The sequence below is a fragment of the Macrotis lagotis genome, chromosome 1 (assembly GCF_037893015.1).
Source record: "Macrotis lagotis isolate mMagLag1 chromosome 1, bilby.v1.9.chrom.fasta, whole genome shotgun sequence".
Taxonomy (NCBI): Eukaryota; Metazoa; Chordata; class Mammalia; order Peramelemorphia; family Peramelidae; genus Macrotis; species Macrotis lagotis.
Window position 1 is genome coordinate 233,621,854 of NC_133658.1, and position 23,495 is coordinate 233,645,348.

Consider the following 23,495-nt stretch of genomic DNA (forward strand, 5'->3'; position numbering starts at 1 on the left):
TGCCTGTGATTAATATATTACTGGACATGTTGCTTCCTAAAGAAAAATATAAGTATATGCTATATTACCTCCTGCTCTTCTAAGGAAATATTTCTATCTAGATATGTAACCAGTACCATCTGAATTAAATATATTTAAAGGTAAAGTGGGGTATATGTGTATACATATGTATGTGTATACATACATACATATATATGTGGAAATCCATTGCATTAAAATAATAATTGAATCCATGGAGTCGGTGAGATCACTAAAAAAAATAGAAAAAGAAGTAAAAAGAGGAATCATGACAGATCTTTGAAGTGGATAGGAGATCAATGATTATCCCGCAACAGAATCCAAGAAGAAATAGACAGGGAGAGAAACAAGAGAGAAGACAGAAACCAAAAGTCAAGAAAATACCTAGGAGGAGTATTCATATGTATGAAAACTAAATTAAGATCAAAGCACCTGAAGACTAAAACAAGAATTTTGGGGTGATCAGTTAAGAAATCCAGTTTACCCTTTGAGAGAAGGATTTCAGTCTAAGGGCAGGATTAGAAGACAGATTGCAAGAAGTTGAGGAATGAGGGTCCTTCCACCTGAAATATCTATCATGCCTTCTTGTCTACTTGGAGATAAATCTCTAAATTCCCTATCTATTCTCTATATTAATGTCAGCAAGGTAATGCAGATGCAGAGGATAGAATGATGAGCTTGGAGCCAGGAAGACAAATCTGGCATCAACTAGCTATATGACCCTGGGCAAGTCATTTAACCCTGATTGCCTCAATTTCTTCAATTACAAATTAAACTGAAAAAGGAAATGGCAAACCATCCAGTATCTTTGCCAAGGAAATTCCAAATGGGGTCACAAAGAGTCAGGCATGACTCAGACAACTAAAGAACAAAAATTCACTGTATTACTATAAATTGAGGATACAATGTAGTATAATAAAAAAAAGTAATGACTTAGGATCCCAAGTACCTGGGTTCAAGTTTTTTCTCTGATAGCAATATGGCTACTATGTATCAATATGGCTCATATGAAAAATGAGGGAGCTATATGAGATTGCCTCTGAGATCCTTTCTGCAGTATCACAAACCCTTTTATTGGACCAGAACACTTAGAACTGAAGATAATCTTAGTGATCCTTTATTCTAATCTCATTTTACAAATGAGAAAACTGAGACTTAGAGTAATGAAGCAACTTTCCAAAGGTCAAAAGGAGCAGCATTATCTGATGTACAAGTACTGGTGAATTAGTTTAAGTATGGTTCTAAATTCTACTGCAATTCCATATCCAAATGATTTTTGTAAAAAACAAAATAATAAAAACTGTAATAAAGTAAAAAATTGCAATAAAGTTAAATTTTGTAATAAATATGGAATGATCTCTATGAGTAGGAAAAATAAAGATTCTTTTTATTCCAAATCCAGAATTGTTTTTCCCACATCCCACAAAGTTTTTCTTGAGAAAAGATTATTCTACTAAAATCCTCTAATACAATAAAAGTTTCTCTTCTCATAATGGCTGTTCCTAATGTATTTGGTCTTCAGTTTTTTCAAATGATTGATTGTTTATGTAGGAGGAGAATGATTTTCCGAAGAAAGAGTTGGCTATACCTTAACATTTATAATACACTTTCTTCATAATAAATCCTTGACATAAATCGTGCTAGTATTTTCACCCCAAAGTTCTTGTTTTAGTCTTCAGGTGCCTTGAACTTAATTTAGTTTCCACACAGATGAATACTCCTCCTAGGTACACCTATTTTACAGGTGAGGAAATAATGCTGAGTGATTCACCCAAACCAACAACCCTAGGAAGTGGTAGAGTTGGAACTCAAAGCCAGGTTCTCAGATGCTGAATCCAGTATTCCTTCCAACTTACTACACTGCCTTATCTATGTCATCCAATTTCACGTAATGAAGCTACAAAAACAAATTACAATTAATATGGTAGTGTACAAACAAAGGCTGTTTGATCCATGACAACAGATGTAATTTTGTTATTTATAATTAGAAAAATCATCTCACCAAATTTCAGTTGAATCCTGAGCCAAATATCAAGGATCTAATTTAAATAATATTCATTGCTATCCATAAATTCCAGAACTGAAAAGGATCTCTGGTCATCTTGCTTAACCCAGACCAGAACAAGAATCCCCTCTACTATACAAATGGTTTTCCAGAAATGTTTATTTGGCCTTTGTTTGAAAAAATATAGTAAGAGAAAATTCACTACCCACCAAAGCAACCCATCTACTTTTGAGTAACCCATTCAAACTTTTTTTTTCATTCTCATGTAATGCAGGTTTAAATAGTAAACCTCTTGACTTTTATCATTGAAGATTTTTTAATTAAAAGATTGCTCATTCTTTCTTTTAAACAGCAAAGTACAGAATTAAAAGTGACATATACTGTTTTTTTTAAAAGCGAAAAGTAGTATGTACATGATTTTAACTACTTTGGAAGCTGTATTTTGTGGAATGGGGCCAGGCCAATTGGGTATTTATTGGAATATATCTGCAATGTTCAAACAAAATGTTTCAATAAAAAAAATTAAAGCACAGGGAAGAACAGTGACAGCTCACTACTGACTCAGCCAAACAAACTGACCAAACAGCAAGCACTTATCAAGAATCTACAGTGTGCTACTGGATTTCATTGACCTAAAAAATTCTGGCATTCCCTTCTTGATTGAAATATCTCTGCCCTTAGAGTCTCTAATGAGAACACAATGCTCCCAACTGAGGTCAGTAATTCTGGCCTTTTGATAACATTCCTGGACGCTCATCTATCTAGAGACAGATTATTACCTATTTAACTCTTGATAGATTATTGCCTACTTATTCTCCAGAATGGTATTCCTAGCCACCTGAGAACCTCTGGTCCTCTATCTATTTTCTAAACAGAACTCTATCCCCTTATCAACATGCAAGACAAATGCTGGACATTCAATTAACAAAAATAAATTTTCCTATCACCTGACATACTGTGCTTTGAAACATAACACTCAGTCTTCCAATCTATTCATTGAAAGGTTTCCCAGTTTCTGGGGAAACAGGCTCCTTAACCTTCTATCATGATAAGACAATGGAGAAACTGATTTTGAATCACAGTTGTATCATTCCTTAATTTGTGTGACATTGGATAAGATAGACCTTCATTGTCCTCACTTGTCAAATGAGGGACCTGGACTTAATCTTCAAGGTCTCTTTCAGCTCTGGGTCTATGATTCTATGACAGTGGTCTCTGGTGAGATTAAGTGGTTACAACTAAATTCTTTTTTCTTTTAAAGTAACAGTATAATCCTAAAAAAAAGGTTAAGATGGTAAGAAGTTATATAACATACAAGTATTAGAGAAAACCTGTCTTCCTTATTGGCACTGGCTAGAGTATACCCCATTGAGTATGTATATGGAATTGGGTCCTTTCCAGTGCTTCATGTATCCCTTTCATTTATGCATGTGCCCAGTCTCTGTATAGTGAGCCCCTTAAAAGGAATATAAAAAGAGGATGTGAGTAACCAAAGTTTCTGGTTATATGCCACTTGACTTCCTCTGCCTACTGAGCCAGTAAGAACCAGGCAGACATTTTTTTTGCTTTTTTTTTTTTTTTAGGTTTTTGCAAGGCAAATGGGGTTAAGTGGCTTGCCCCAGGCCACACAGCTAGGTAATTATTAAGTGTCTGAGAGCGGATTTGAACCCAGGTACTCCTGACTCCAGGGCCGGTGCTTTATCCACTACGCCACCTAGCCACCCCACAGGCACACATTTTAAAAGAGTAATTCCACTCTCTAGAGCATTCTCTTTTCCTCTTTCTTGAATACGGGGCATGGAACACTATTTCTACTAAAGTGGATTAAAAGCCATTATCAACAGCTGGAAGACCTAAATTCTGCCTTGGATGTAAATTACTTTTATGAGTTTAGGTAAGGACCTTAATCTCAGGGTGCTAAAGACTGCAAATTACAGGATAGATAACTTGTTAATGTATATTGGTAGAGATCTTCTCACCAGACCAAAAGTTTTTTGTTTTTGTTTAACATATACTGTCATTAAGAAGTTCACATTCAGTAACTGAGAGTGGAGCAAGGAATGGGTATGTATGACATATACAGAGAAACATAAATATAAAGTAAATTGAAAGGTATATATCAGAACATATATGAATAGTAGAACCAAAGAATACTAGTCAATGACTTCTTGATTTGAGTATCTTAAATTTGACAGTGCCACATTCCGCTACTAGGGGAGCTAGAGCTCATGGTCACTATTGATGTCTATGACTGCTTTCCCAGGGCTTTAGATATGGTGCTTCCAAAAAGAAAGTCTGCTCTGACCTAGAGATAATGTAAAGATATTGACATGGTGGGAAAAGATAGATCTTCCCCAAAAATTTCTTGTAGAATTGGTAACAGAGAGACTTGGTATGTTTAAGTCAAATGACAAAGGGTCTATTCTAATTAAAACTCTTTCCATATTGTGGAGGTATGATTAAAGATTGGAAAGGGGATAAATTTGGAAATGCAATGAAAATCTACTCAGTACATGTCCCTATACATTATTGCTTCCTTTTAGAAAGCAATGTGGTCATTTCTTCTTTTTTCACTTTAATTACTTTTTTATCATAGAAAAATTCTTGAACAAAGAATTCCTAGTTCTTTTACAAATGGAGAAATTCTCAGAGAAGGGAAGTCACACAATAAAGTGACAGAAACATTTACTTCTGATCCTCAATTCAATTTTCTTTCCACTGAAACACTAGTGAAAAAAATGCTTTATTGGTTTGGAAACTGAAAAGAGAAAAGAAAGCAAAAGAATCACTAAATCACCATTGTCCAAGGAACACATACCATTCTTTTAGTACACAAGAATGTTTAGTGATGTTTAATTAAGACTTTATAAAGTATAGCTTACAGCTAACTTTCCTATAGAAATATTTTCCAATTACTCCTCTACTTTCTCTACCTTCAGTAAAGTTAGAGAGGTCACTAGAGCAGGACATTTAAAGTCTATTGGGGAGGCAGCTAGGTGGCGCAGTGGATAAAGCACCGGCCCTGGAGTCAGGAGTGCCTGGGTTCAAATCCGGTCTCAGACACTTAATAATTACCTAGCTGTGTGGCCTTGGGCAAGCCACTTAACCCCATTTGCCTTGCAAAAACCTAAAAAATAAAAAAAAAATTTAATTAAAAAAAATAAAGTCTATTAGGATAATAAATGCCTATTATTTGCCACTTGGAAATTTAGAGGACAATGAATGGTTGTTACCCATCTGCTAAGTGCACTTAAGACTATAACAAATGTTCTAGAATGCACTGTTGCTTCATATTCTAACATTCACATACATGATCCTACTGTTGAGAAAAATATGTGGCTAAAATATCCCTAGTGTGCAAATACCCTGTCCTTGTAAAGGAGAAGATAAAGTAAAAGGGAATGTCAAAGGAAAGGGAAGTATTCACCAGTTGGAGCCCAGCTCCATAATTTCAAGATGAAATTTCTTTCCTATCTAGCAAAGGGTTGGGGTGGGGTGGGGGGAGAGCTGGAGAAGAGGGGGCAAATTAATCCAAACATTTAGAATCCCTGGAGCTGCTTAAGGACAGGAAACCACTTCACATAATTATTTGAGGTTTGGGGTTTTTTTTCCTTCTTATCCCTAATATAGTGCCTGTCACTTTGGAGGCATTTAATAAAGGATTACTACATTAGAATATAGTATAATAAACCTGGAAAAAACCATGGACATCAACTTATCCAATTCCATCAATTCATAGAAAAGGAATCTCAGGCCCAAGGGAAAAATTATCTCTCCAAGATTATCCAACAAATTTCCAGCAGCATCAAAATTTCAGCCAGATTTCCTCACTTCCAATCTGCTACTTTTATCTGCTATTTTTACCCTACCTTATCCCAAAGCAGGGAATTTAAAGTATAGAGGCCAGCTCAAGAAATCAAATATATTCTGAACATGTCCTTGCTTCACCTACCCAATAGAGGTAACTCAGAAAGAAACTTATTTATACCACCAAGGGAATGAAAACCAGGTTTCAAGTATTTGACTTGATAAGGCCCTATCAGGGTTAAATGAACACTGAACAAGGATGTATCACTACCAGACAATATGATAGAAGTTGATCTCCTAGACTAGGTAAATAATCTCTCCTCTTTTCCAATTCATTTGGTTGCTTGCAACTCTAAAAATGTGGGGATTAAAAGAGGTTAAAAAAAAGTTTGCTAGCCAAAGAAAACTAGTTTTATTTTGGAAGCTGGAATTCATAATTATGACTTGAATACTTACTGTGTGATCTTGAGTAAATCACATAACCAACTTTCCCAAATTCTTAAATTTCTAAAATGAAGCATTTAAACAAATTGGTTATCCCCTTTTAGATCCATGTTCCTAAGACCCTCTACTAAGGCATAAAGTGATTGACTTGTGTCAGACTCTTCAACTAATTATGGTTCTGAAGGGGAAGCATCCCATGATAATTCCATATTCTAAGTAGTATGCACAGCAAACTGTAGTAAAATCCTTCTGAATACATCTCATGTCAAGGAAAGGAGGGAGGGAGGGAGAAAGGGAGGGAGGAAAGGAGAGAGGAAAAAAAGAGAAGGAAACAAGAGAAGAAAAAAGAAAGGGAAGGAAAGAAAAGAGGAAGGAAGGAAGGAAGGAAGGAAGGAAGGAAGGAAGGAAGGAAGGAAGGAAGGAAGGAAGGAAGGAAGGAAGGAAGGAAGGAAGGAAGGAAGGAAGGAAGGAAAGATTTATTGAATATCCACTATGAGCTAGACACTGTGCTAAGTACTTTACAGATATCTCATTCAATCATCACAAGACCCTGGGAAATAAATTATTATTATCCCCATTTTACAGTTGAAGAAGCTAAAGCAGATAGCGGTGAAATTACTAGTCCAGGGTCACACAGCTAATAAGTATCCGAGGCAGGATTTGAACTCAGATCTTCCTGGCTCAAGGCTCACCTTGTCCACTCTGTCATCTGGCTGTCTCTGAGAATTCATGAATTTAGACTTCCAGGACCAAGCCAAGATGGCGGCAGAAAGTTAACATGCTCCTGGAGCTTTCCCCTATGAAAGATAAATGTAGCCTCTACTCTGACATTCACACTACATATCCCACCAAGAAAAAGAGAAGATTCAAAGAAGTTTTCAATTATAGACATCCTAGAGGATCTTCAGTGAAGGTCTGTCTCTTTGGGGGGAAAGGGAAAGTAAAGTCCAAGGAGGTAGGAGAGCTGGGAAAGCCAGCAGGAGGCTTTTAGCCACAGTAAAATCCAGGTCCCAACAGCTTAACAATAGCAGAGGTCCTGGAGCTGGATAGCAAGCCAGCAGGGAGGATCCCAACCCCAAACAAAGTTTGAACCCTGAAAACACTGAGGTAAAAGATAGGACTGGGTCAGGAACAAACCACTATTAAGTCAGAACTTTGACATAAAGGAGGGAAAATGTTCTGCAAAGGCAAGGTCTGTACTACATAGGCAATATCTTGGCCAACAACAAGCCATGGATCAGTCCCCAACCCCAACAAAAAAAACAAACAAAAAAACCTTGGATATATACTCCCTACACCCCAGGAACAGAACTAAAACAACAAAGATGAAAAACAAGCTAAAAGAGTACTCACTATAGAAAACTTTACAGAAAAAGATGACAGCAAATGCCATGTCTGAAGAACAAGTGAAAAATCACTCACAGGAGAAGTACCAAAACAGTCTATAAATTGGACTCAAATAAAAGCTCATTGAAGAGTTTAAAAACCGAAGAAGGGAGGAAAAAGAGAAATGGAAAAAAGAAATGAAAGTCATACAGGAAGATTATGAAAAAATGACCAAAGAAATCAATTCCATTAAAAGTAAAAATAGCCAGCTGGAAAAGGGAACACAGAAGTTAATTGAAGAAAATAAAACCCTAAAGATTAGAATTGGACAAATAGAAATAAATGAATCTACAAAACTATAAAATTCCATAAAACAAAATAAAAATGCTGAAAAAAATTGAAGAAAGTGTAAAGTACCTTTTAGGGAAAATGAATGACCTGGAAAATAGATCCAGAAGAGACAATCTACAAATCATTAGACTACCAGAAAGCCTGGACCAACAAAAGAACCTGGAAAACATCATGCAAGAAATTATAAGGGAAAATGGTCCAAATATACTAGAACAAGATAACAATATAACTATTGAAAGAATCCCCAGAACCCCTCCAGAATGAATTCAAATAAAAAGGAAACACAATCAGACTCACACAAGACCTGTCAGCCTCAACAGTGAAGGATTGGAAGAACTGGAATAACATATTTTGGTTAACAAAGGACCTGGGATTACAACCCAGAATGTACTACCCTGCAAAATTCAACATATACTGTCAGGGAAAAAGGTGGATATTCAAAAAAATAGAGGACTTCCAGAATTTCCTGACACATACCAGAACTGAATAGAGAATTCAAACACCAAATACACAACGCAAGAATTCCATAAAAAAAAGGTAAAGGAAAAAGGGAAGGAAAAACAACACAATACAAAATAAATGTTGGTCAAGACTATCAAATTGTACACAACCCTAAAAGGGAAGTATAACACTTCTAATTCTTTAGAACGTTACTTCTCTAAGGATAATTAGAAGCAGAATATAATTGAAGACAATGAACCTAAAGGATATGGGTATAATCGGATCTTATCTTTCCATTGTAGAGGTCCAAGATCACATCACTATGTTTGAGACACAAGTCCTGAAGAAAAGCAGGGGTGTTAACGTTAAACTTAAGCACCTTGTCTAGTGAGGGCTCACTGTGAGGATCTGAGTCAGGGTCTCTGTAACTTACAATTATTTGTAAAGTTCTTCAGCCTCCCAGTAATTACAGATCTTTAAGATGCTTAAAGTTAATTAGATCAGGGTTTGAATTAATGGGTGCTTCACTTAACAAGGGATTAAGTACCCTGGATTGGGGGAGGAGGTAAAGTGGGAGACAGAATAGGCCATGTTTCATTTAACAAGGTGTTAAGTACCCTGGGTGTGGGGGGGGGGGGGAGGTAAAATGTGAAAGAAAATTGGCCTGGGGGAAGGGGAACAAATAGTTCAAAAAATGATAAGGTCTTGGATGATACTTTGGCTGGGAGGAGGTTTGTGTGTACTTGAAAGATACTTGAAAAGGGAGTAAGGTTAAAAAAAATGATCATAATTATAATTTGATGCAATTTGAGTCAATGTTACTTATCAAGCAATCAAGTAAACAATCTGTGATGATATCTTGATAACAATAGGAGCTTATCAAGCAATCAAATAGTCAATAGATGATACTTGATTAATAATATTAGGGCGAAAAATAACATCAAGGGAAGAGGCATAAAGATTTATAATTTTAGAGGGAAAGAAGAGAGAATGTGAATGCTGAGTAAATTCTATTCAATAGATTTAACCCAGTGAAAGAATAAGATATATATGCCCACTTGGGTTTAAAAATCTAACTTAATCTACAGGAAAGAGGGGGATTGAGAAAGGGAATGATAAGGGAAGAAGGTACTGATAAAAGGGAAGGAAAGGTATAAGTGAAAATAAACTGAAAGTTAATTTTTTAAAAAGAAAAGTCAAAGGGGAAAGGTAGTAAAATTTTGGTGAGGAGGAATAAGAGAAAAGGAAAGAGAAATATATAAATGGAGAGAGCATGGAAGGAAATACAGAATCATTTACAGAAAATTAGCACTAATCTTAACTATAAATGTGAATGGCATGAACTGTCCCATAAAACAGAAATGAATAGCAAAATGGATTAAAAAACAAAATCCTACAATATGTTGTTTACCAGAAACACATCTGAAGCAGAGTGATGCAAATGGGGTAAAGATAAAAGGTTGGAGCAAAATATATTTTGCCTAAACTGAAGTAAAAAAACATCTGGGGTAGCAATCCTAATCTCAGACAAAGTAAAAGTAAAAATCAATCTCATTAAAAAGGATAAAGAAGGAAATTACATCTTCTTAAAAGGCACCATTGGTAATGAAGCTATATCATTTCTAAACATGTATGCACCTAATGGTATAGCATCCTGATTCCTAGAGGAAAAACTGAATGAATTACAAGAAGACATAGCTAGCAAAACTTTAATAATGGGGGACCTCAAACTCTCTCTCTCAGAACTAGATAAATCTAACAACAAAATAAAGAAGAAGGAAGGTAAGAAGGTGAATGAAATCTTAGAAAACTTAGATATGATAGACCTCTGGAGAAAACTTGATGGAGATAGAAAAGAATATACCTTTTTCTCAGCAGTACATGGCACCTCCACTAAAATTGACCATGTACTAGGGCACAAAAACCTTATAATCAAATGCAGAAAGGCAGAAATAATAAATACACACTTCTCAGACCATGACACAATAAAAACTACATGTAATAAAAGGTGAGGGAAAGATAAACCAAGAACCAATTTCCAATCTAATTGGAAATTAAATAACTTTATCTTAAATAATGGGTGAATCAAACAGTAAATAATAGAAATATTAACTACATATCTGTAAATGCCTATATGAATAAAACAGAGAAAAAGGAGATCAATGAATTAGGTATGCAGCTAACAAAGCTAGAAAAAGAACAACTTAAATATCCCCAATTAAATACCAAATTAGAATTCTGAAAATCAAGAGAGAGATTAATGAAATTGAAAGCAAGAAAACCATTGATCTCATAAAAAAAAAAACTAAGAGTTGGTTTTATGAAAAAGCCAGTATACTAGGAAAACCTTTGGTTAATCTGATTTTTAAAAAGTTTACAAAATTACCAGTATCAAAAAATGAAAAGGGTGAGCTAACCACCAATGAGGAGTAAATTAGAGATAATTTGGAGCCACTTTGCCAAAATGAATGCCAATAAATTGGATAACTTGAGTGAAATGGTTAAATATTTACAAAAATACAAACTGCCCAGATTAACAGAAGAGGAAATAAAATACTTAAATAGCCCCATTTCAGAAAAAAAGAGATTGAAGAAACCATTAATAAACTCCCTAAGAAAAAGTCTTCGGGTCCAGATGTATTTATGAATGAATTCTACCAAACATTTAGGAAACAATTAATTCCTATTCTACATGAACTATTTTAAAAAATAAGAGAGGAAGGAGTTTTGCCAAACTCCTTTTATGACACCAAAATGGTGCTGATGCCTAAACCAGGAAGATCCAAAACAAAGAAAATTATAGACCAATCTCCCTAATGAATATTGATGTAAAAATCTTAAATAAAATTTTAGCAATGAGACTACAGAATAATACATCATGATCATGTTGGATTTATACCAGGCGGGAAGGGATAATTCAACATTTAGGAAAACACTCAACATAATTAAGCATATCAATAACAAAACCAACAAATCATATGATTATTTCAATAGATGCTGAAAAAGTCTTTGATAAAATATAACATCCATGCCTTTTAAGAACACTATAAAGTAGAAATAAAAGGATTTTTCTTAATATATTAAATAATATCTATCTAAAACCATCAATAAATATATTTAATGGGAATCTCAGAGCATTTCCAATGAAATCAGGGGTGAAACAAGGATGCCCATTATCACCATTATTATTCAATACAGTACTAGAAATGCTAGCAGTAATTATAAGAGAAGAAAAAGAAATTGAAGGAATCAGAATTGACAATTAGGAAGCAAAACTTTCACTCTTTGAAGATGATGTGATGGTATACCAAGAAAATCATCTAAAAAACTCTTTGAAGCAAATAAATTCAGTGAAGTAGCAGGATATAAAATAAACCCACATGAATCATCAGCATTTCTACATATGAACAACAAGATCCAAAAGCAAGAGATAGAAAGAGAAATCCTATTTAAAATAACTGTAGACAACATTAAATCGCTGGGAATCTATCTCCCAAGACAAACCCAGAAACTTGTATGAAAACAATTATAAAGTACTCCTCACTCAAATAAAGCCAGATCTAAATAAATGGGAAAATGTCAAATGCTCATGGTCAGGTCAAGTAATATAATAAAAATGACAATTCTACACAAATTAAATTACTTATTCAGTGCCATGCCAATCAAACTATCAAATAACTACTTTACCAAGCTAGAAAAAATAGTAACAAAATTCATCTGGAGCAACAAAAGGGCAAGAATAGCAAGGGAACTGATGGGGGAAAAAATGAAAAGAAAGGTAGCCTAGTTCTACTAGATCTAAAACTCTACAATAAAGCAGCAGTCATCAAAACTGCCTGGTACTGGTTAAGAAATAGAGTAATTGATCAGTGGATTAGGATAGGTTCAAAAGAAACTGCAGTAAATGATTACCGAAATCTACTATTTGATAAACCCAAAGACCTCAGCCTCTGGGATAAGAACCCACTATTTAGCAAAAATTGTTGGGAAAACTGAAAAATAGTATGACAAAAACTAGGCATAGATCCACATCTCACACCCCATACCAAAATAAGGTCAAAATGGGTACAGGATTTAGACATAAAGAGCAATACTATAGATAAATTAATAGACCAAAAAATTATCTATCTGATCTATAGAAAAACTTTGTGACCAAACAAGAATTAGATCAGATTATAAACTGCAAAAATGAATGATTTTATCTATATTAAATTAACAAGGTTTTGCCCAAATAAAATCGATGCTGCTGAAATTAAAAGGGAAAGCAGAAAGCTGGGAAACAATCTTCACAACCAGGAGCTCTGATAAAGATCACAAGTCATTCCTCATATCAAAGGATATGAACAGACAGTTTCCAAATGAAGAAATATATAATCATGAAAAAATGCTCCAAATCACTATTGACTAGAGAAATGCAAATTAAAACAATAATGTGATATCATCTAACACCTATTAGATTAGCCAAGATGAGAAAAAGGGAAGATGATCAATGTTGCAGAGGTTGTGGGAGGATTGGAACACTGATGCATTGCTGGTGGAGTTATGCATGGATTCAACCTTTCTGGACAGCAATATGGAACTATGCCTAAAGAGCAATAAAATTGTTCATACCCTTAGACCCAGCAATTCCAATTCTAGGTATATATCCAGAAGAAATTATAAAAAATAGGAATAGTCCTGCATGTTCCAAAATATTCATAGCAGCTCTTTTTGAGGTAGCAAAGAATTGGAACTTGAGGGAATGTGCATCAATTGGGGAATGATTAAGTAAGTTATATATAGTACATGAATACTATGGATACTATTGTTCTATAAGAAACCATAAATGGTCAGACTCTAGAGAAGCATGAAATGACTTACGGTATCTGATGCTGAGAGAAGAGAGTAGAACCCAGAGAGCAATGTACATATCAACAACATTATGAGATGAACAACCTTGTTGGAAGCAGCTCCTCTCAGAAGTCCAGAGAACCAGGACAACTGTATTTGACTGGTTATGGACTATATTATCCCCAACCAGAGGAAGAAAAACAAAACAAAATTAAACACACAGAAAAAAACCAACCCTTCTGAATCTGATGAACACTTTGTAAAAATTATCTCTTATGTAGCCTTTTCCCTTAGTACTAATTCCTCATGCCAAAAATTACTAATTTGTAATAATGTTTAACAAAATATGTATGTAAAATTCTAATCTGATTGTTCCCTGCTGAGGGAAAGGGGGATGGGAAGGGAGGGTGGAGGGAAATTTTGCAACTTGGAAATATACATGTACATATGGATAAAAATTTAAAAAGTGTTTAAATACAAAATAGGCACTTAATAAATGTTTATTAATTAAAAAAAGAATTCACGAACTTTGTAGTCTCTGGATAATCTTTTTAACAGCACAATAAGGATAACTGAGTGAGTTTATACATAGATTTATACATGGATCCTATCCTCTTGTACTTATAGCTGAGTACACAGTGGAGCTCATAGGACAGTACCCAGCACACCATAAGCATTTAAAAAATGTTTGTTAGTTTACTGACTATTCTTTTTAAGGGAGAGTTCAGGCATAAGGAAGCAGAACTGAAAGGGAATTAACTGAAATTCAGTCTTGGTTCCCTGGAGAGGAGATTTGCACATTTCTATGGGCCCTCCAGGGAATCAAGTGTGCCAGAGAACTTTATGAACTCAGAGATGGCAATGGAGGGAGACAGCAGTTGAACAAGGGAAATTGGGCCAAATTGGGAGCTCTTGTAATACATGCCAACAGTCATAGAACAGCAGAGACAGAATGATAAAGGAATTCCTAGATTCAGGAAAGAAACTCCTGGACCCTACAGAAGAATTCTGGGGCCAAACCAGGAGCTGCAAGAGCTCAAACTGTCAGTAAAAAGAGCAGTTTCCAGACCAAAATTCTGAACACAGTGGAGATGTTTCTAGACCAATCAAAAGCTAGGGCCAAGTAGTAATGGAGCAGGACTATGATATAAAGAAGACACCAAACCCTCTTCTGGAAATGTGTGTTATATGGCCTGGGTAAAGAGAATTCAACTTGATTTCAACCTCAATGGCCTTCCTTTGTAAAAGCCTCAATTAAAGGTTTATACTTTATCTAGAAGATTATATAGATCCCTGAAGAAGAAAGTCTCACTGGTGACAGGAGAACTGCCTTGATTGCTTACTGGCTCTAATGCAAATCCTTTGTGTTTTGTGATTTTTTTTGTCAAGTCAAATAAAGCCTGTCCTATGTTGGACTAAGAATTTAGATTAAGAATTTATATAAGAACTGAAAGGTTTTTCCCATTTTTAAGAGACCTAGCATGAGCCAAACTGTGATGATCCCAAGGAAATTCTGAATGGGGCCCACAAACAAAAACTGATTTGTGTGAGAATTCTCTGAGATCAAAAATGGTCCATGGAAACCCAGAACTGGATCATGGATCAAAATATCCTCTAGGGAATGGCATAGGACTTTAAACATAGATGTTTAATAAACATTGGTTGATTCATTCATGTGAAATGGTACCATATGACGTAATAAAAAGAGCAATGAAGTCGGAGTGAACCCTGGGGTTCAACTAGCTCTAATATGTACTAACTGTAAATTCATGGAAGGGTGTTGGAACTAGTTACACACCACAGATGATCAAACACCCTAAGATTTTGTTTTGCCTTGGGGAGGGAAGGAGAGAAAGGAAAAGATGATTTGAAATCAAATCAAACGAAAACTTCCCTCTCTCCTCCAACTTATTCTGCTGACAGAGAGGATAGGCAATAATACCGAAGGTCTTATTCAAGGAAGAAAAGTAAGCAAAGAGCTAACATTCCCACAGCACTTACTATTTTGTCAATCACTATACTAATCACTTTACTAAACACTTTAAAAAATTCTCATTTTGATTCTCACACAACTTTGGGAGGGAAGTGCAATTTATAGATTAAGAACCTGAGGCAAACAGAGGTTAAGTGATTTGCCCAGAGTGACTAGATTTGAACTCATGTCTTCCTGACTCCAGGTGGCTTGTATTGTGCCCTTCCTCACTCCCACCTTCACCAAACTACTTGCTTTAGCTCTCAAAAGTTTTGTACTAGGACCTCACAGTTCACTGTTGCTCACCCTGTAATTTCTTCTTGTGAAGACCTAAGAATTTCTCATTTGTTTATTTTTTGTGGGGTTTAGAAAAGTATTTTTTTTAATTTCAGAGCATCTGCTTGGGAGATAATTCAGGAGGGATTTATTGAGCCCTCGCTCTCTCCTATGTTAGATTCCAGCAATATGGTATAGCAGAAAGAACACCTGATTTAGAGTTAGGGAGCCCTTGGTTTGAATGCCAGACCCACCATGCACTTCCTTAGCTCTCTAACCTTCCCCATTTTGGGGCTCAGTTTCTGTTTCGGTGGAATAAGTAGGCTATTGAACTAGATCAAGTCTAAGATCCATCTACTTCTAAATTTCCTTAATGTAGTATTATATGATTCAAGTAAAATTTTAAAATATAAATAAGATGCAATATATAAATAAGATCAAGGATCCTACAAAAATGAAGAGAATGTAAAGAGAAAAAAAGGATTAGAAGGAAAAAATAAAGGACTATTTTTATAAGGAGAAAAAAAACTGTTCAGCTGCTTTCACCCTCCTCAGAGTTAAAACTCTCTCTGCCTTGCCTACAGTCTGTTCTCTCCTTCTCTTTTCCCAGGATTGTCAGTGAGTGTGGAGAATGCTAGGAGAGGGAGGGCTCTTTGCTGTAACTGAGATTAGTCATGCCTCACTTTCACACTTCTGGTTAGGCCTTCTTTTTGGAAGGTCCATATAGCTTACTCCTACTAGACCAGAGTGTCTTCCCAGAATGCAGAGAATCAAGAAAGATGTAATGAGAAAAGTATCCAGAGTTAGAGGACCTTAGTGCAAACCTCAGTTCCCCCTTACTGTGAGTCTTTGAAGAAGTCATAACACTTCTTTTTCAGTAAAATGAGACAATCAGACTAGATTATCTCTAAGATTCCATTATGCTCTGCCACCTAATCCTTGGCACAGCTGAAATTCTCAGAAAAATGCAGCTATCCTTTGTATTTTTGTGTATTTTGCATATTCCCTTACATCTTGTACTCTAAGAACCTCAAAACTGTAAAGAAGATAGGGAATTGGAGAAATGGGAGGGGTGAAATTTATTACCTATGTGCCTTGGACAGGTTTTTTTCCTTTCCTCTTCCTAGTTTGGGTTCCTTTTCTTCAACAGTAGAGATCACTTCTAAGGTTCCTTCACCTCTAAATCCTATGATTTGCTGGACATTTTAAGCAATACTGAGCTTTAGAAATGTGGTAAGGTGACTTGGTCTTTCATCAACATGGTGCATTTTGCCGTGCTTGGTTTTAATTTAATTTAATTTTAATTTGAGTTATAGAATGAGGCAATGAATTTTCTTCTCTAGAAATCTCTAAACCAGGATGAAAAGGATCTAGTCCATACACAGACCCAAAAAGCTTTGCAAGAGGAAGATATTAGGGAACTTGCTTCTTAAAGAATCATGATGATATATTAAAGAGTGTTTTGGAAAGACTGTAGAGCATTTGTGGACATTCTATAACTAGTTCTGATTAGACAACCACATCTTGAAGAGGAAGCTCTTTGATTGGTCCTTTAAATGCATAGACATTAAAAAAAAAACACATACTTGTCAGCTTTAGCTCCTTCATTTGGTGAGAGAGTATACTGTAATGGGAAATGCCTTTGAGTTTTCCCCCATCAGGAGGTTATATGGCCCCAAAGAGGCAAGCCTTGTCCCTGCCCTTTTCATTCATTGTTTTCCATTCTAGTTAAAGCATTTGGAGTTTACTACCTTGATTGGGAAAGCCAGTCACAGAAATTGAGTGTGATATCCAAGCTGGATTTTGACAAGGAGTCAGATGCCCAAAGGAGCAATCTTCATGAGAGCCCTTTTGGATTCCAGCCCAGCAGAAAGATTCATCAATCATGACCCACCCTGACATGAACTTGATGAGATCAATGTTATATAGAAATTGAATTAATTTTGATTATATTCCCTAGAGACTGAAGAGATAGAAGGTAGAGTATGTCCTAGAGGCATTCAAGAAAATGCTTGAAGCTTTGTTTTTTCTATATCTTTGAATAAAATATTGTTCAGTCATTTCATTCAGTGCAACTGAGGTTTACATTAAGGTCCTTTAACTCTGGATACAGTCCTCTTCTTGTTATATCTTTCTTGACTTTGGTCTAGTGGGAGTAAGCTATATAGACCTTCTAAAAAGAAGTCCTAGTCAAAAATGTGAAAGTGAGGCATGCTCAGTTACAGCACAGAGTCTCCCTCTCCTTAGCATTTTCCACATTCATTTACAATCCTGGGAAAAAAAGAAGTGATTCCATTTGGGTTTTTTTTAACTTAGATATTGGAATGGTTTGCTCCAGCTCATTTCATAGATGAGGAAAAATGAGACAAACAGGTTAAATTACTTGCCCAGGGTCATACAGTTAGGAAGTTTCTGAGGTTGAAAATAAAGTCAGATCTTCCTAATGTCAGGTCTAATTCAGTATTCACTGTACCATCTGGCTGCCCTTTGCATAAAATATCTCTTTGCAAAAGCTAATCAATTTTAAGCAGTTAAGTGGAGCTAGGGCATTACGTCACCCCACCACAACAATGAGAAGAACCCAGTCCATGTTTGAGAGGAACTCAATCCAATGGTAGTAATAATAATAATAATAATAATAATAATAATAATAATAATAAAAAGATTGCCCAACACATTAAGGTTTCCTAGGACCAAGAGGTCCTAGGCCAGAAGAAGCTGACCTGGCCCAGAGATAAAGGAACATACATTCTAGTCAAAGATGCACACCCATGAACACCCAAAATGAAGAACCAGGCCTTAGTAAAGCAGTGGGAAACAGTTTTTCCCCACCATCCCATTTCTCTTGTATTTTTTTTCTTCCAACTAACCCTTTTAGAGAAATGCTCCCATGATGAAAAGTATGTCTGAAGGAGAAGGCATCTTAAATCATGAAGGTTGTAAGAATCCAAGATTCTTTGATTTGGGGATATATTCTGTTGGCCTCAGTCTCCCTACATTGACTTGGATTTGCTTTGTATAATTTTGTATGAACTTACATGTGTTTGTGTTGCTTCCCATCAGTCTAATGTAAGCTTTCACTTTTCTCCTCACCTCCCCAGCCCTTATTACTTTCTGTCTCATAGAAGATGCTTTAAAAATGCTTATTGCTTAACTTGTGAAGAACATTGACCACTATTTCAGAAAATATTTGCATTTATCCGAAACATTTTCTTCTTGAGTCTCAAGGGGGAAACAAAATTAGATCATATATGTGTAATTAGTGTATTGGAGAGGTCATTGAAGGCCTTGTCCTGAGGTCATGCACAATAGGTTCTACCTACTGTCAACCTATGTAAATGCTTGGTGAGCCTGTTCCTGGAAATGCATGATGACATTGAATGGAAGGTCCATTCTGCTAACTTACAGAAGAAGGGTATTTTGACTGTTGAGACAGAAATAAGATGGCAAACATAATGTTTCAATGAAAAAAAAAGTTCTCTTTTCCTTCCAATTCCATTCATTCTTTTCCATTCTAGGTAAAACATTTGGAGTTTATTACCTTGATTGGGAAAGCCAGTCACAGAAATTCAGAGTGTAATATCCAAGCTGGATTTTTTGCAGCCAGTGCAAGGAGTGGAAAAGCCACCAGAGTTCCTGTAGCCAAACTTGGAAAGGAGTTGGCCCTAAGGAACAATTTGCGAGACCCAGATACAACACAGTTACCCAGCAGCCAAGAAAATGTGCCCTTCAAGCAAGGGAGAACATTATCCCACTATGTTGGATGTAAACTCAGTAGAGGAAATATTTGTACAAAGTATTTTAAGTTTGAACCCATTCTCCCAAGGGATCAGGATAATAGAGGGGAGAGTATGTCCCTGTTTGGAGGGACATTTTTATACTTTGGTTATAGAAACATCTCTACAGCAAATGTACTTTTGTAAAAGCTAATTGATATTAATTGGTTAGATGATATTAGGACATTAATCCCTGGCATTAAAATTGCCAGGAGATGCATCACAATGGAGACTTTGATAGATAGCATTAAAGGAAATCCTATAACATTGAATTACCCCTAGAAACCTAAGAGGAAGATGTAAGTACCTGACCTGCTAGAATGAGTTGAATTATTAAAAACCAGAGCATATACAGCTTTTATTTTAAAAAGCACAGTATAATGCAATTTTCAAAATCTGAGGCAAACAGGGTTCAGTGACTTGTCCCAGGTCAAACAGCTAATAAGTGTTTGAGGTCAAATTTGAACATGTCTTCCTAATTTCAAGTCTGACACTGTCCATGCCACCTATTTTACTCATATATACATAGAGAGAAATCACATATGTTTATGAATATATAGAGACATATATTATTATCCTGATTGTTTTAAAGTTGATTGCAATCATTTCAAAAGCAGAATTCCCAAATAAATTTAGTACCATCAGGGAGAAAGAGATTCAGTTCTATTCAAATCAAGGCAGTCATTAATTTGCTGCTTCTAGTGGCTAAATTGCATATCTTTTGATAAACAAATTCTGTGCTTTTCCCTGAGTATCCAAAGACCACTAAAACATTATTTTAGAGGAGTTTTGTTACTCTCCCTTGGGGTAGGTGAAACAAATATATATGTATATTTGTGTAGAAATATATGTAGAAATATTTACACATATGTGTGTATACACCCCAGAAGCTACTTACCCATCCAGCTACATGTGAGGCACAAAGAGACTGTCAATCACCCAACTCAGTTAGTGACACAGAGTCTAGAACTTATATTTACTAGTTGAGTAATTTTTCTCCAACACCATGTTGACTCCAACTTGGTCATATGTAAAACATTAACATTTATTAAGCACCTACTGTGTTCTAATGCTAGGAATACAAAGATAAGGAATTTAAATACTACTAGAAGGTACAAGTATACTTTAACACAATCAAAATATTAATACATCTATACACATTTATATATATATGTGATTGTCTCACTAATAAATGTAAAAAATACAAAGTAATTTCAAGAGGGCATATTAATGATCATGGTAAATCACATCTGAGCTTTGCTTTAAAGAAAACTAGGGAAATAAGATACACATGACTTATTAAAAAAAGCAGAGCATTCATTTTTATCCTCGTTGTAGATCATGAATGATTCTCCTTATGAGAAATACAAATAAATTCTAAAGGGGGATTACACTTAAAGCAATGAAATCTGAAAGCTACAAGCTCATTTCATGCAAGAATGCTTCAGATACCTCTATAGTATATGGCTTTTGCAACTGATGTTATGGAAGAAGAGGGTATCTTAATACACAAGCAGTCACCCTATAATTAAATTACAATATGCTTTTATGTTACATTTACTTCTTGCCAGACTTTGAAATGAGAGGGCTGGCTTCTCCCCCCCCCAAAGGAGAGTATTATAACCTAACAAAGACAGTAGAATAGTGTATTTTTATGACCCTTGGATGCTCAGGGAAAAGCACAGTATTTGATAACCAAAAGATATGCAATTTAACCACTAGAAGCTTCAAATTAAACCTTGTTTTTCAATATTAAATCTGATAAATGATCTCTCCCTGATGGCAATAAGTGTACTTATGTGGGAATTTTGCCTCTGAAATTATTGAAATCCACATTAAAATAATTCAAAATATTAATAAGTAATGTAAAGAACAGAATTTTTTTGGGGGGGGTCAATGTGTTAAAATGAAAAGAACACTTCTGGAAATCAGTAGTCTCAGGTCCTAATCCTAGTTTGGCCACCTGCAATACAGTCCTGATGAGTCCTATCATCTCTCTGGGCATCAGTTCCAATTGAACTCAACAAATACTTACTGAAAGTTTACTATATTCAAGAAACTCTACAAAGCACATGTCTCTGATCTTTAAAATGAAAAGTTTTATGTAGATGATTCTGCAGAAAGTAATGGTTTTTCTTCAGGAGGTATTCAAGCAGATGCTGAATGTTCACTTGTTGGGAATGTAGAAAGGATTCGAGTTTTCACATAGGAATTAGATTAGAGCTATTCATTGAACAATTCAACAAACATGTCTATTATGTGCAAAACATTAACTTTAAGATATATGCAAAAATTCAATAAGATCCAATCCCTACAAGAGTTAACAAAGTAATGATAGCTAACATTTATATAGCACTTGGTGTTACCAAGCATTTTGCTAAGTGGTTTAAATTTTTGTTTTATTTAATCCTCACAATAATCCCAAAAGGTAGAAACTGTTATCTCCATTTATACATAAGGAAACTGAGACAAAAAGAGGTTAAATGACTTGCCCAGGGTCACACGGCTATCCATCAACCAAAAAACATTTATTAAGCATTTTCTATGTACCAGACACTATACTAAATACTATGGAGAAATGAATGAAAGGCAATCCCTGACCTTAAGGAGCTTCCAATCTAAATGACAAGAGACAATATGCAAAGCAAGTTTATACATATATTATCATATTTCTATTTCATATTTATCATCATATATCATATATATGATAAATAGAAAATGACTAGCAAAGAGAAGGCATTAAAATTAAGAGAGGTTGGGAAAGACTTCCTCTATAAGATGGGAATTTAGTAGATAAAGGAAGTCAGAGAATTCAGTAGGCAGAGTTAAGAAGAGAGAGAATTCCAGGCATGGGAGTGAGGTTGTATTGGGGTGAGGAGTGGAGCATGTTTTAGGGGGCAGCCAGAAAAACAATACTAAGAGCTGAGATCTGGAGTGTCTTATTACTGAAAAAGCCTGGAGGTCAGTGTCACTGAATCAGAGTATATATATATATTGGGAATAAAGTAAAAGACTAGAAAGTAAGAGGGGGGCTACATTATAAAGGGCTTTGAATGCCAGAGCATTTTGTACTTGGTCCTGGAGGTGATCTGGAGACACTATAATTTATTATGTAGGGAAGAGATACTGTCAAGCCTGTACTTTATTTAGACTGAATGAAAAATGCATTGAAGTGGGTTAAAAACTTGAGTCCGGCAGGTTCACCAACAAGTTTTTACAATAATCAGGGTGTGAAATGGGGGGGGGGGGGTATTCAAGAGATGATGCAAAGGTGAAATAGGCAGGTCCTGGCAACAGGTTGGATTATGGGTGGGGGGAGGAGGGAGATATAATGAGGAATCCAGGATGATTCCTAGGTTGCAAACCTGAGGGACTGAGGATGGTGTTGCTTTCTACAGTAATAAAGAAGAGAGAAATTGTTAGGGGGAAGATAATGGAGTTTATTTTGGAAATGTTGAGTTTAAGATGTATATTGATCGTGCAATTTGAGATGTCTGAAAGGTAGTTGGAGATTAAGTATTTAGAGGTCAGTGATGAGGTTGGGACAGGATAGACAGAATTGAAATTCATGAGGTGGCTAGGTGGCGGAGTGGATAAAGCACCGGCCCAGGAGTCAGGAGTACCTGGGTTCAAATCCGGTCTCAGACACTTAATAATTACCTAGCTGTGTGGCCTTCGGCAAGCCACTTAACCGCATTTGCCTTGCAAAAAACCTAAAAAGTAAAAAAAAGAAATTCATCAGAATATAGTAATTAAATTCATAGAAATGGTCATTAAATTTAAGGGAATTGATGATTCACCAAGTGTAGTAGTATTAAGAAGAGAAATGGACCCAAGACAGAAACCTGAGGGGCTCTATGTTTAGGGAATGTGATAAGGATGAAAATTCAGCAAAGAACACTAAGAAGGAACAGTCAAATAGGTAGGAGGAGTGGTGTCCTGAAAACCTAGAGAGAAGAAAGTATTAAAGAAGACAGGGTCAAAGCCAATAAGTGTTTAAAGACTAGATTTAAATTCATATCTTCCTGACTACTGTACCATCTAACAAGTCTTCTTGAAGCTTACAATCTATTTCTGTAGGACATATGTATGATATGGACATATAATAGAACCAAAAATATCATATAAATATATATATATATATATATATAAAATCAAAAAACCTATAATCTAAATAATATCTTGATGTATCATCAACATAATCATCATCACCATCATGTTACTAACCAAGTATATGTTATATAAAGTC

General features: G+C 35.5%; 1 pseudogene; it reads left to right on the plus strand.

The window, feature by feature from the left end:
• LOC141487831 (uncharacterized) overlaps positions 1–23,495 on the plus strand; it is a 179,341-nt pseudogene that overhangs the window by 100,329 nt on the left and 55,517 nt on the right.